General features: G+C 40.2%; 1 protein-coding gene across 3 annotated transcripts in view; it reads left to right on the top strand.

The window, feature by feature from the left end:
• Positions 1-13,716, top strand: part of sgcd (sarcoglycan, delta (dystrophin-associated glycoprotein)) — a 483,273-nt gene that overhangs the window by 283,392 nt on the left and 186,165 nt on the right. The window lies entirely within an intron of this gene.

Here is a 13,716-nt window from a genome sequence, read left to right as displayed (position 1 = left end):
ATACTATCAGTGATAATTTTGAGTTACAAAGGACACCGTAATCTCCCATCTCATTGCGCATGACTTAATTGAAGCAGCAGGGTTTTAAAAGAAAGTGGATCTTTCTAAATGTTCGTGTCCAATAACAGAAGGAATTAACTTTTTAATTAAGTTATTTGTGAATACTTACATAGTCTATTAATCCCATTGCTGTCATTTTATTGTTTATTTTCTAACACTTTATTTTGTGAGACCTAATCATGTAAAGCCAAGTAATGAAAGATAGTGATTTTTGCACGTGGATATCCTCACACAACCAGCATAGTTTCAGTCTAAATCCTTTTAAATTATTTTAGTTATTCTGCCCAAATATGTTATAACACACCTCGAGAGCAGGTAAAACCTAAACCCAAACTGTTTGGTCCATAATTAGGGCCATTACCTTTGTACCACAAACAGCCTTTGATTCTTTATGTAGGGGCACAAATGAATCTTCATTCAACACTCACCAATTTTGTACAGTTACGTTCAATTAATTTACAATTAACAAGTTGCCTCCTCTTCCTTTTAAATAAATAAGCTTAAGTTGTTACAATAAGAATAGGCAGACTATTGAGTCAACTTTTATCATGTTCACGGAGAGACTTTCATGGACTAAAATTTCTTTGTTTTTAGAAAAGGACAAATATTAAAAAGACTGCAGTGATCAGCTGATCAGAGGCTGGCGCAATTGCAGGCAACCCATGAACACAAATTGGCTGCATTGAAATTACTATTTCTTGCAAAGTCAAGTGAAACCAAAAAAACTGAGTTGGCATCAAGAAATTTGCATCATTGAGAGATGAAGGGAATATTCAGCTGAGAAAGGTAACTGAGCTAGACACAGAAATATACAAACAAAACCCTATTTTAATATCTTTCTTAGCACAGCAGAAAGTGAAAGAAGCAACCTGGGAAAAGAGGCAATCACTAAGAACTCCAGATTTCACTGCTGCAGAGGGAATAAGACAACAGCCAAATTTATGGACTCAGCTTTCACTGTCATGGCTCGATGACCTTACAAATGTTAAACTGCATCTGCTATTATCTCCTGTTAGTACTAGACTTCCAAGCAGTCAGCTTTTCTTTTCAAACTTATTAACTGTTTTCATGTGTGTTTGAGTTTGTTTTTTGTTAATAGCTAATAAAATTCCTCTTTAACTTAAGAAAACTTTGGTAATTAGTCGGCTCATTTTCTGGTGAACTGCACTTTAAGTGGTGTGGTAGCTGAGTCCTAAAAATAATTTAGAATATTTATTGAATAATATAGAACATATTATTGAATATTGATGACTTAAAAAAGAGGAAATCTGTTTTTCCCCCTTCTCACTTGGTTGCAACAATGTGTGTAACCAAAATTTGGAAAACAAATTATACCAGAATTGTTCACAATCTGTGCGAAGCAGAACAAAATGAGAGATTTCCTTCTCTTGAAATCCCCAAGGATTTTTTTTTGTGTATATACTACTTTCATTGAAATCATTTGGCAGTGGATGGCTTGTATCCACCCATTCTGTTTTAGAAATTTCATTTCCAGCTTTTGTTGCAAACCAACAAAAATCTGTAACCTTTTTCTCTTTCAGACTTTTCCTACATCATCCCACAAGGAATAATTATCAAGCAGAACATTCAATGGTTACACTATCTTCAGTGTACCCATTGCTCAGGATCTGTTTGAAAATGTTTGCAAGCTGTGCAGTTGCTTTGTCTGATCTTCATGTAAAGTACAATTTTTCTTTGATGACCGCTCTACATAGGGTTGTTCATTCAAAGCTGCCCCAGCCTATATTGTCTAATATCTACACCTATGCATTCAAAAAGCTGACAGCAAGATTCCAAATTTTAAATTCTACTTTATTAATACTTAATTAATTTTATTAATTGTGCAATTTTCAAGCTCCACAAAATCATATACAATCAATGTGCGAAATACCTGAAAGTCTCCATTTATGATGATAAATCATTGCAGGACTGTCTTTTGGTTAAATACATCCCAATTTTCATATAATTGATCTCAACAAAAATGATTGTACACTGGAGGAATCATGTATGTATTGGTTTAGTTTCCCTAGTTATCCTGTTTTGCATCTGTTGCCTCCCTGGTCGTTTGAACTAACCTTTCTCGTGGGAACAGTATCACCCTATGGCAATGTAAGTTACATGTCATTGTGTGTACATTCCCATAAACGTATGGCCAAATGAGTTAAATTGTTATTTCTTTAGATTAGTCTTCTGGCTGTTTGAGAATCACATCGTCACCTAGTTGCTCTTCTAAAACCTTAGCAACTAGCAATGTTTTACATTTTTAAGAAAATAGGGGACATTCCTATAAACAAAACCACATGTTGATTGACCCTTATCTAATAGTTAAAAATAAACTCCAAACTCTGTCCTATTATATAGCTCACTTTGTTCATCTCTTATTCATTATCATGAGGATTAAAAGTAGTCACTTTTAAATCTTGATAGTGATGATGACTTCTAGTGATGTAGTTCGTAACAGTTTTATGATCTCTACTTCCACTTTTATATTTGCTGGAACTTTACCATGACATCTTATACTTGCACTGTTGGAGGCTCTAACTCTAATACACCATTACTTTCTTACTCAAAAGCCACTTTCTATCAGTTCTTGCACTGTGTTTCTTGCTTTCTCCTATTTGCACACCATTTGCCTGTCCTTGGACTTTGCTTCTTGCCCGTCAGTAGCTTCACCCGTTTGTATCACAATTATTGCAACTCTCCATTAATGGATCTCTTTGGAATATCTGTCATTCAGGTACTCAGTGTGGACAATTGACCTATGGATGTGACATCTTTGTGATGTGTTTTACGATCACTTATGTTACTATCATCCAGTTCTGATCTACTGCACTTTCTCCTCATGAGTTTCATCACCAAACGCATCAGCATTTGTTGCACGATGTGCCTCCTTTACTTCTACTGATTGCTCAGAATTTAGAAGTTTATAATTAATTCTGTTTAATTGTGGTGAATAAACTGTAACAGTTTGAGTGGCATGTTTGATAAATACTGTTGATTCCATACATGCTCCCTTCAATGGTATACCAAGTTGCCTGTGTTGTCTGTTTCAGAAAGTTTTAAACAAAGCTCAGTGCCTTGCTACTCTCCTAAGTCCCCAGCCTTGATAAAATCCTGCCTCCCTGCATGGAAAACCATCAAATATGCCGAAAGACCTTTTTTTTAAAATAGAAAATACTATCACTTTTAAAGAATAAGCAATTTGGATATCAACCTCAAATTTCATAAATAGGGATTGTAGCCTCCTAACATCCAGCATGCTTTTTTCCATTACTTGCACATAATCTGAATTTTTATCCTGCCATTTCCCACAGTGACCAATAGAATTTTATGTTCCTGTCTTAGAAAAATTATTTTCATTGTTCCTAAATTTCTCCTTTTAGAACAATTTTATCCTGTCACCATGTTTATAATTCCATTGGCCAAGCAATAGCAGATCGAATTGGAGTCAATCTTTATGTACATTTCATTATTTATAGAGATACTTACTGGAACATGCTCCTCCTAATACCCAGGTATCATTTTTGCGCTATTCTACTAAACGAGCACAAATGAGCTCTGAGCTAATGTCCAATTCTGACTTGCATTTAAGTACAAATACAAATATATGTTAGCCAGGAAATGGCTTTCTCTTGTGCAACAGTTAGATGAGCCAAAAATGATTAAATTAAGCTGAGATAAGGATATTTGTAGACTTGATCTATCTTCATGGATGCATTACACTGGAGTGGCCATCATTTGCAGTCCTACTTGCAAACCTATCCCTTAACTTCTTTGATTTCCTGGACTCCATGTAAGGATGAAATCTGCAATTGGTGTATGGAGTCAGTTGTGTAATCTTACTGTCGAATTGAAAACATTGAAAATATTCCTGTTTTCAATTCTTGATCAACATCTTAGGTGGCCTAACTGCTTACGTTTTATTAGGCAATGTTTCAAAATCCCAGTGCTTGTTTTCATTCCGGATAAGTAAATAAATGGACCTACATGGCTGCTGGGGTTTTGGAAAGCTTGCTGCTGTAACATAATTTATCAGTAAACTCTGTAAAGATGATTTTCATCTTAAAAGGACATCCAATCCTTTATGGATGACCTGATGCTAAATTTGAACTGCCATTGAATGTTTATATTTAGATTGCTGCTAAATCATGCTGTGTTTCTGAGTTTGATATTCTGTTCATAAAGCATTTTCAATAATTTCTTGTAGTCTTTACTCTGGTTGCGTGATACAAAAGTAGAAAGCGCATGTAAATACAAGATGTTTTTCTTTTGTTCATTAACAGATTGAGGACGCCACTCGCTAGGCAGTATTTATTGTCCATCCCTAATTGCCCAGAGGGCAGTTCAGAGTCAACCACACTGCTGTGGGTCTGGAGTCACATGTAGGCCGTGTTAAGATGACTGATGAATGCTTGATCAACATCTGAGCTATTAAGTGATGTAATTTCAGTTGCAATCACTTAAACCCAATGTTATTTATTGTGATATTCATATTAAAACATCATTACTGTTGCCAAGTATGAAAAATAATTGTGATCTATATACTCAGGTGATGTACAATATATTAAGGATTCCTGACTGTTTTGGTACTTCTCTCTTGCGATGACAGGCAGGGAAGAGACACAGCTCATGCCAGCAAGTCGTAAGATTTGACTCAGTAATGCGATAGCATCTCATAACTTGGATTTCATAAATAAAAGAAAGTGAATGGAGTTGCCTGGAATAGAGACATGAAAATATAAGTCAGAGCCTGTTTTCATGACCAGGGATAAATGTCAACTTTAGTACTCTGAAATATGCTGTAGCAGGTTTCACAGAGCTGTCGCAGCTAGACTTTTATGTTCTATTTATGTTTTACAGAGGGCACAAATCCAGTCTCTACCCTTCCAGGAATCAGTTTGGTAAAACTTTTCTTGCACTCCCTTCAAAGCCAGAACATCCTTACTCAGATAAGGACACCAAAACTGCACAATATTTCCAGGTGTGATCCCACCAAGATGCTGTACAATTGCAGCAAGAATGTTCTCATCACTACCACATATCCTTTAATAACTTAGGGTAATATCAAGCTAGCATTAATAGATTCAATGTTAATAAATAATCTAGCATAAATTAACATTTTCATAAGAGTTTCAAACTTCTGCACACTTTTTGTGTAGATGTACTTCCTACATTCGCACCTGCAAGGTCTGACTTTAACATTTGGACAATGTTCTCCATTCCATGCCTCCCTAATGCATGGAAAGCTTTTCTTTTATCTATCTATTCCCCATAATATCTAACAGGTTCTATAAAAAATTTCCTTGACCTCCTACATTTTGATGACTATATCTGGATGTCTTGGGTCTATGACGACCAACTCCGAACTATCTTCATCAATCACAAGGTCAAAAGTGAAGTTTTTGCTGTGATTGTGCACTGTTCCATGACAGTTACAACTCGTCTTAAAATGAAGTTCTCCATATGAGTACACAGTGATTGCTGAACATCAGTCACGCTTGATCTGATAAGTAACAAGTGCCATGCAATGACTATTTCCATGAAAGGGAGGCTAACTATCTCCCTTTCAAATTCAGTGGCATTATAATTACAGAATCACCCATTATCAACAGCCTGGAGGTTACTATAGACCAGCAACTTAACTAGATTGGCCCTATGAATGTTGTGTCTAAAAATGCAAATCAAGATCCGTAAGCACACTGATGAATAACTCATCCAAGTCATCTAAGACTGTCCTCCAACCACATGCCACAAATTACTTGTTGTCATATTTCTCTACTTGCTAGGATGAGTGCAGCTCCTAGAGCATGCAAGGAGGTATATACTATTTAGGGTGAAGTAACCCACTTGATCAGTTTTCCATCTTCAACAGTAACTCTCTCCATAACAAGTGCAAAATGCTAATTGTTGATAGTACACCCAGAATGCACTGCAGTAACTCACCCAGGCTCTTTCCCTATCATTGAGAGATAAAGCTAAAATACAAACGGGCACACCATCAACTGCAAATTGCCCAATAAATTATAAGTTATACACTACCCTAGCTGTCAAGTAAGATACCATTCTTCCACTGTCACTGTCACATTTTACTAGTTCCCCCAGAGGTAGGGAAGGAGGCTATGCTAGGATCGAAGTACGAATCCAGTGGATTAGATTGGGTCCCAATCATGTGCCTGCCTCTGACCAATCCTGCCAAAGAAGTGGCCAGTGGGGCAGAACTTATCATTTGACAGTGGATGGCCAATTAGGCCCTTTAATTTGGGGCATTTTAATAGCACTGCATGCTAGACAAAACCGTGATTCCACACTTCCCCCACTGTGTTTGTAATTGTTCAGTTACTTGGAGAAGGCTGTTGGTCATTTTGACAATCAGAATCATAATGTCTTAGAATCCTTAGGATGCAATGGCCTCAGCTGCAGATGACCTGACAGCCAGACAAATCCAAACCAGCCAATTACCACCCCGTCAGCCTACTCTCTTTTCAGTAAAGTAATAAAAGGTATCATCAACATTGCTATGACACAACACCCCAGCACCAGCCTGCCCAGGATGTGTTCCACCAGGGCCAGTAAGCTCCTGACCTCATTGTGGTTTTGTTTCAAATGTGGACAGAAGAGCTGAATTACACAGGTGAGTTGAGGCTGACAGCCTTTGACATCAACTGTGTGTGGCATCAAGGTGCTGTAGAAAAACTTGATTAAATGTATGTCAGGGGGACCTCGCCATTGGCATGTAGGAAGATGGTTGTGGTTGTTGAAGGTAAGACATCTCAGCTCCAGGACATCTCTGCAGGAGTTCCTCAGGGTAGCGTCTTGGGCCAAACCATCTTCAGCTGCTTCATCAATGACCTTCCTTTCATCAAAAGGTCAGAAGTTGTGATGTTTGCCAAGGATTGCACAATGTAAGCACCATTCATGACTCCTCAGATGCTGAAGCAGCCCATGTTCAAATGCAACAAAATCTGGGCAATATCCAGACTTGGGCTGATAAGTGACAAGTAACATTCATGCCACACAAATGCCAGGCAATGACCATCCCCGATAAGAGTCACTCTAACCACCACCACTTCACATTCAATGGTGTTACCATCACTGAGACCCCCACTATCAACATCCTTGGGGTTATCATTGACCAGAAACTCAACTGGATTCACCACATAAATACCATGGCTATCTGAGCAGGTCAGAGGCTAGGAATACTGCAGCAAGCAACTCGTCTCCTGATTTTCCCCAAAGCCCATCCACCATCTACTAGGCACAATCAGGAATGTAACAAAATACTGCCGCATTCAGAGATGACACAAGACTACTCAGACCCCCAGCTATCAGGGTAGCCCACCAACCAACAACCACCCTACGACAGTTACTGATGAACGTAAAGGATCCCATGCCCAAGAACAACAAAACCAGTGTAATGTATAAAATACCATACAAGGACTGTGAGAGACAATACATAGGCCAAACCAAAGAAAATTGACAATACAGCTGCACAAACATCAATCAGCCACCGAGAGGCATGACCAATTCTCACTTGTCTTACTCCACACAGACAACGAAGGACAGGAATTTGACTGGAATAATGCAACCCAATTGCACAAGTCAAACAGAGACATGCCAGGGGATTCCTGGAGGCCTGGTTTTCCAACAGAAACTCCATCAACAAACATGTTGAATTAGACCCAGTGTACAAACGGCTGAGAAACCGAACTGGAAGTGGTACAAATACCCCAACAAACTGAAGCATGTAAATAACAAACCGGACAGAACCAGAGGTGCACTGATGATGTTACCTAGTAGGGTGACGAAACGTTTGCAACCAAATCCACTGACTCAGCAAGCATGTCTACAAGCTCGTACCCCCACTTGCCTGGATGGGTGCAGCTCCATCAACACTCAGGAAGCTTGTCATCATCCTGAAAAAAGCAGCCTGCTTAGCCATTCCCTACATCATTGATGCTCAGCAGCAGCACTGTGTAATATTTACAAGATGCACTGCAAACATTCACCAAAGATTTTCAGATAGCACCTTCCAGATGCATTACAACTTCCATCTAGAATGACAAGGCCAGAAAGTACATGGGAACACCACCACCTGCAAGTTCCTTCTCCAAGTCACTCACCATCCTGATTTGGAAGTATATCACCGCTCCTTCACTCTAACTGGGTCAATATCTGAGAGTTCCCTCCCCAATGGCATTGTGGGTCAAACCACAGCAGATAGACTGCAACAGTTCAAGAAGGCAGCTCACCACAATCTTCTCAATAGTAACCGGGGATGGGCAATGAATACTGGCCAGCCAGCAAGGCCCACATCATATCAATGATTAAAAAAAAACTTGTGATTCTGCGTGATGTATGATTTCAGACATTGCTGCAGAGAGAGCCTTTGTTTTGAAGTGGCTTCTCAACGTCTTCTGCTTACCTGGGTGACATTTGTCCAGCCTGAAGAAACTGCTGGTTAAGCTCCACTTCAGGCTCTCCTATTAGGTTCCCATTTCCCTGATCTGCTTCCCACTGTCAGTAATTGGACCAGATTCTTGGAAGTGGCTTCTTAATTGGCTGCCTCTGACAAGATCAAGACTAATGTCCTTTATCAAGCATTTCCAGTTTCCCAATCTAATTTGGAGGGCAATGTCAGGATTGCTGCCCAGTGGGGAAAATTTAGCCCTTGGTTTCTAAAGGAATATACCCATCAAAGAGAGTTAAGTGTGTACTTTGCTGGAGGCCAAGTGAACATCTCCTTGTCAACACCCAGTGTGATGATTGCATATTTGATATTTGCTCTCTTGTGAGTTTCATATGTCTAATATCGCACAGTTTATTCCGGATGTTTCTTTATTCCCTGTCCTGTCTGAAATAGTTTTGACAGTATAGTATGCTAATAAAACTAAAGAAAAAACATTGCAATGAATTCAAGGAAAATTTGTGAAAGTGGGGGCCAAATCTTCAAGTAGTAATTTTTTCTTAAATTTTTATACAGATTTTGATGCACTATCTTGCTGCGCTATTTTACAGCAGGTCCATTGGAGCCATACTGTCTGCTGTTTCTATTTGCATTTCTCCCTTTTTTTTAAGTTTGTGAAAGGCCACCCAGCAAAGATCCCATTGCCTGACTTGTGAAGAATGCCACCAGGAAATGTAATATTGCCTTTAAATTGTCTGGTGATCAACCCTTGCACTGTGGTTTATTTCTGTTTTAACTGTATGTGTTTCAGGGAAACGGAGGTCAGTTGCTCTACACTGTACGGAAGCTTCCCCAGCATCACATCTGCCAGTTGAAAGAAACTTCTTCATTATGGGCTCATGAACCTTGAAGGTTCAATTTCAAGCAGTCATTTTTGTTTTTTGAAAAAAAAATTTTCTGTGTTTTTCAAATCACTGTTGGCTGTACACATTGCCTGGCAAAGCATTGCAGAAATGTTCCAGTGTATGATTAGGGAAAGTGCTCTGGAGCTTTATGAGTTGCTTTCCCCATACAAGCTTCTTTCTTTTAAAAAAATGAAGCAGTTGCCCTAATGCTTCAGAACAGAAACAAACTGCACCTCAGAGTGAGCTTACATTCAGTCCTTAATATCTAAGTTGAGAAAAATCAAGTCTCTATTCAAATTGCGATCCAATTTTCCAGCTGGAGGATTTATTAGTCTGGCCATTGAGTGAGGTGGTAAAAACTTCCTTTATTCAATGGCTTCCTCTCCTTTCTCTTGATACAGTACTATATATCATTGCCCTCAAATAAAGCTATGCTGAATTCCGAAGGCCAATGTCTGACTTGAAGCACCTTCTCTCTACTACACTGAACACTTGCAGTACCTGCTTATTAAAGAAGCTGTCTTATCATTTCATTCACACAGCAAATACAATCTTTCACAGAAAGTTTTTCGATTCTTGAGAGCATGTTGCTACTTCGTAAAGACTGGCACAGGCCTTTTGTCATTGGATCATGATGTCTACCGATTTCAGCTGGGATTACAACAGAATGTGATATGAGCGATCAGGAGTACTGTGACTGATATGATGTACATTTCTGACATTTTCCACAGAATATTGGTTATTGTATCCTAGATAGAAAACATGTGCTCAGGGTCAGCACGGTGGCTCAGTGGTTAGCACTGCTGCCTCACAGTGCCAGCAACTTGGGTTCAATTCCAGCCTCGGGTGCCTGTCTGTGTGGACATTGCATGTTCTTCCCAAGTCTGTGCGGGTTTTCTCCGGGTAGTCCAGTTCTTCCCACAGTCCAAAGATGTGCAGGGTATGTGGACTGGCCATGCTAAATTGCCCATAGTGTCCAGGGATGTTTAGATTAGGTGGTTTAGATATGGGAAATGCAGGGGTAGGGAATGGGTCTGGGTGAAATACAGTTCAGAGGAGTGGTGTGGACTTGTTGGGCCAAATGGCCAGTTTCCACACTGTAGGGGTTTTAGGGATCAGATGGCAGCATCAAAAAGAGTGATTACATCATTGTCACAAGGTCCAGCGAGAACAGCAACCTCCAATGGCTGACACACAGCCTCCAAAGGGAGAAGGAGCAGGAAAAAAGCCCCGAATGACACAATGGAGAATGCCCAGATCTCACGTCTACTGGCATGACCTTCATTATCTACAACTCTCAGTAAACCAGAGCAGCCAGAGTTTAGGGATGTCCCGAATCGTTGTTGCCAAGGAGCAGGATATGCATTCCAAGGAATCTGTCAAGGTTAAATTCAACCTGAATTTTAAGTTAGTGGCACGTCACAAGGACCAACAGGGAACCTGTGTGACATCTCCCAATCTTTGGCACATCCTGCATCCAAGATGTCAACAATACCATTTTATTTAGATTGCACTCAGTTTGTATCCTTCTCCCATGGCCAGGAGTATCAAGCAGCCTAGGAAGTGGGATTCACCAACATTGTTGACTTCCCCCAAGGGTTCAGCTTTATAGACTGTATCCACCTACCTTAGAGAGCATTTTGTTGCCAACATTTGTCAATATCCAGTTCATTTATGTCTGATGGTGTCAGATATTGGCAAGATGTCCTGGGAGCTGTTATGATGTGTGCACACCAGAGAACTCAAATATTTCTGCTTCCTTCCAAGTTCCTCAGGCCAGGCAAGGTTGGCTGCTGGGAAGCTTGCGCTGCCCCCTCCAAATATGAATTGGTGATACCTTCATGAAACCTCAGACCAGTGCAATACAAAGATATAAAGTGCTGTCCATGATTCCACTAGGGTCATTGCTGAACAGACCACAGGCCTCCTTATAATCAGATTTTGATGCCTGGCCAACTTCAGTGGGATTTTGCCGTATTGTCTAGGATGGATATGTTGCGTCATTCTGGCATGCTGTGCCCTTCAGAACTGGAGCTAAATAGGAGGGAATGTCTTGCATACAGGGAAAAGGAAGAATCAACAGCAATTGCCCATGGATGAGGTTGTGACAGGACTGACACTGAAGAAAGTGTAATAGAGTTATGCAGTAATAAGATGCCAAATGAGAACTGATGGAAACTTGCCTCCCAGATGAAATAGTTGGGTTTGGGCTTCCTTTCATTATGTTACCCTTTTGTTGGTCAGTGTGAACCTGTTTACTTCTGTATTCCTTCAACTTTTCTGTTGTTGAATAAATTTTTTTTAAATCCATGTTATTGCTGTGCGATAACTTTGGCTGATCCCACCTTGAAGTATCTGCACTTTCCAGGAGCTCTTCATTGTTCAGGAGAAAGCAGCAGTGAATGAGAGAGAACAGCAACATCACGTCATGCCGATGTTAGGCAGCTTTTAAGACTATGTTCAGCGTACGGTATCTGAGTGTTGGGAAGTGATAGGCAGCAGGTTGGAAAGACTCCTTTTTGTATATCCACCATCAGTTGGCCTTCAACGCTTTGGGTTCATGCAGATCACTAAATTACCCTGAAATGCTTGTCCATCCTGTAGGATAGTCTTAAAACTGAAAGAGGCAGCACCTTGTGCCATTGCAGTATGAGAGAGAGTGGTGATGTCAACATTCCATTATATACATCCCAGCCTTGAATGGCAATCTGCTCCCTGTTTGAATGATACAATGACACATGAGCGAGCTTTGAGAAGATTTGTAGCTCAGATTGAGGTTCTGGATGTGAGTTTGCTCGCTGAGCTGGAAGGTTAGTTTTCAGACGTTTCGTCACCATTCTAGGTAACATCATCAGTGAGCCTCTGACGAAGCGCTGGTGTTATGTCCCACTTTCTATTTATCTGTTTAGGTTTCCTTGGGTTGGTGATGTCATTTCCTGCGTTGGTGATGTCATTTCCTTCTTTTTCTCGGGGGTGGTAGATTACCTGTGGAGGTGTGTGGAACCATCACTGATTCCATGTTGTCTCTCACAGTGTATCTGAAATCTGAAAAAGAAAACAGGAGATGTAAAAATAATTAGGCAGCATTGACGGAATGAGAAACAGACATTTCGTGTTTGACCATCTGAGTGATCATAGCCCTCGAACACTTGCCTGAAATTTCCTAACCCCATTATGGTGGGCATGGAGATGGCAGGAGGCCAGAAGATAGTGGGCAATGCATGATTTCCCAATGCGTTCAAGTCATTAGTATTCTTTCACAGGTAGAGTGGGCAATGGATTGGTTACATGCACCATGGATATGGGCATCCAGCTAACTTTGAGTCTGCAGCTAGGGCCAATGTTTCCACCTTTTTGTTTGTCACAGCAGGGTTATGTGTAGAGGATGCCAGCTGGCTGAAGGTATCCTGAGACAGACTGGTAGGGCAGTGGAGCTGGACACTCCGTGCCATGGAAAGGTCAGTGCATTTGAGTAAGACTGTGAACTGGGCTCAGCAGATGGTGAATCCCTCCAACTCAAATAATCTGCCAGTCTACATGGTGGTTACTTGGTTTGTTGGTGAGGCCAGCAAGGACATTTAATGTTGAAGTGCCCTCACAGCCATGGACCTGCCTCCACAGTACTCGCCTCTCCTTCTGGGGTTGCGGATACTCTATAGATTGGCCTACAGGTCGGGAGCTTGTCCAGACTCTTAATGGATTGGCATCTTTAGAGGTCAGCAATTGGTATGCTGCTTCAGGAAAATCACTCTGTTGGTCTTGCTTGCGGCAAGTATGAGGTATGGGCTTTCCATCAGGCCCCAAATCGGAGTCCCGAAACCTGCAGACAAATCTTTCACTCTATCTACAGACTTGTCGAATACTTCCACAATTTTCTGTTTTTATTATAAGCCTAATTGATTGTGGTAGTTTCTGACATTCAACTTATTTTAGTCCTTTCCATAAAATTTCTCTCATAGATTTTTATGCGAGAGAGAATACTTCTCCTACAAAACTCTGAAATGTATTATGCAGAGCTCCTTTGCATCATCGTTGATCACAATAAGATACAATAATTCAGATAGTGTAAGCACTTAACAGTAGCAGAAGTGAATGGATGACAGAGCGATGGGCACCAAGGGGATACACTGAAGTGATAATATTCCTGAAATAATAATTCAAATCATTTAAGAAATAGGATCATGGGCAAATAATTTCCTATAAAGTAATCGTAATGGTTTAATAATGTTTATAGTGACTTATTCAGCTGCCTCTTTTGAGAGCATGTAGACTTGCATTACTTCAAAAAATCTTTTAAGAAAACAGAGCTGGGGTGATATGAATGCTCTGACTACCCAGTTCATTTTT

This window comes from Stegostoma tigrinum, chromosome 13 (assembly GCF_030684315.1).
Source record: "Stegostoma tigrinum isolate sSteTig4 chromosome 13, sSteTig4.hap1, whole genome shotgun sequence".
In the NCBI taxonomy this organism is placed as follows: domain Eukaryota; kingdom Metazoa; phylum Chordata; class Chondrichthyes; order Orectolobiformes; family Stegostomatidae; genus Stegostoma; species Stegostoma tigrinum.
This window is presented reverse-complemented; position numbering and strand designations above follow the sequence as displayed.